Consider the following 301-nt stretch of genomic DNA (forward strand, 5'->3'; position numbering starts at 1 on the left):
TCACATGTGCTGTACCAATGTACCTGCACATGTGATGTGACAATAAAAGTGATTTGATTTGATTTGATTACAGGACTTACCCTCACAGTGCAAACGCGCTGTGAGGAGCGGAAGCCTTAGCAGCGTCTAAACGTTAGAGTGAGATCCGGTTTCTGGGTTTTCAAAATAAAATACAATAAAAAAAAAAGAAGATAAAATTCACACTTAAAATGATAATTAAGAACAGGTAAGTGCATGTTTTTCATATGTGTTTTTAACTCCGTTACACATGTTCAATGGGCAGATCCGAAGGGAAGGGAAT

This window comes from Pundamilia nyererei, unplaced genomic scaffold (genome assembly GCF_000239375.1).
Source record: "Pundamilia nyererei isolate P.nyererei 1_Seehausen unplaced genomic scaffold, PunNye1.0 scaffold00423, whole genome shotgun sequence".
In the NCBI taxonomy this organism is placed as follows: domain Eukaryota; kingdom Metazoa; phylum Chordata; class Actinopteri; order Cichliformes; family Cichlidae; genus Pundamilia; species Pundamilia nyererei.